The sequence below is a fragment of the Arachis hypogaea genome, chromosome 20 (assembly GCF_003086295.3).
Source record: "Arachis hypogaea cultivar Tifrunner chromosome 20, arahy.Tifrunner.gnm2.J5K5, whole genome shotgun sequence".
Classification (NCBI taxonomy): domain Eukaryota; kingdom Viridiplantae; phylum Streptophyta; class Magnoliopsida; order Fabales; family Fabaceae; genus Arachis; species Arachis hypogaea.
The window spans coordinates 32,054,609-32,056,120 of record NC_092055.1 but is presented as its reverse complement, the minus strand read 5'-3'; positions in this window follow the sequence as shown (position 1 = coordinate 32,056,120).

Genomic DNA, 1,512 nt, shown 5'->3' with positions numbered 1-1,512 from the left:
GAGCTATGTTTCATTGATAGTTTGGAATTTACAGTATATTCTCTTCTTTTTATCCTATTTGGTTTTTAGTTGCTTGGGGACAAGCAATAATTTAAGTTTGGTGTTGTGATGAGCGGATAATTTATACGCTTTTTGGCATTGTTTTTACATAGTTTTCGGTATGATTTGGTTAGTTTTTAGTATATTTTTATTAGTTTTTAATTAAAAATTACATTTCTGGACTTTACTATGAGTTTGTGTATTTTTCTGTGATTTCAGGTATTTTTTGGCTGAAATTGAGGGACCTGAGCAAAAATCAGATTCAGAGGTTGAAGAAGGACTGCAGATGCTGTTGGATTCTGACCTTCCTGCACTCAAAGTGGATTTTCTAGAGCTACAGCACTCCAAATGGCACGCTTTCAATTGCGTTGGAAATTAGACATCCAGGGCTTTCCAACAATATATAATAGTCCATACTCTGCTCGAGTTTAGATGACGCAAATTGGCATTGAACGCCAGTTCCATGCTGCAGTCTGGCGTTCTGCGCCAGAAATAAGTTGCAAAGTGGAGTTCAACGCCAGAAACACGTTACAAACTGGCGTTCAACTCCAAAAATAACCTCTCCACGTGAAAGCTTCATGCTCAGTCCAAGCACACACCAAGTGGGCCCCGAAAGTGGATTTCTACATCAATTACTTATTTCTGTAAACCCTAGTAACTAGTTTAGTATAAATAGGACTTTATGCTATCTTCGGATCATATTTGGATTATCTTTTGGTCCTTTGATCATGTTTTGGGGACTGGCCATTCGGCCATGCCTGGACCTTATCACTTATGTATTTTCAACGGTAGAGTTTCTACACACCATAGATTAAGGTGTGGAGCTCTGCTGTTCCTCAAGGATTAATGCAAAGTACTACTGTTTTTCTATTCAATTCAACATATTCCGCTTCTAAGATATTCATTCGCACTTCAATATGATGGATGTGATGATTGTGACAGTCATCATCATTCTCAACTTATGAACGCATGCCTAACAACCACTTCCGTTCTACCTTAGATTAAATGGATATCTCTTGGATATCTAATACAGAGGACCGAGTCCGAGATATTGGAATCTTCGTGGTATAAGTTAGAACCCATGGATGGCCATTCCTGAGATCCAGAAAGTCTAAACCTTGTCTGTGGTATTCCGAGTAGGATCCGGGAAGTGATGGCTGTGACGAGCTTCAAAATCGTGAGTGCTGGGCGTAGTGACAGACGCAAAAGGAGGGTGAATCCTATTCCAGTATGATCGAGAACCTCCAGATGATTAGCCATGCAGTGACAGCGCATCAAAACATTTTCACAAAGAGGATGGGAAGTAGCCATTGACAACGGTGATGCCCTACATACAGCTTGCCATGGAAAGGAGTAGGAAGGATTGGATGAAGACAGCAGGAAAGCAGAGGTTCAGAGGTACGAAAGCATCTCTATACGTTTATCTGAAATTCTCACCAATGAATTACATAAGTACCACTATCCTATTTTATA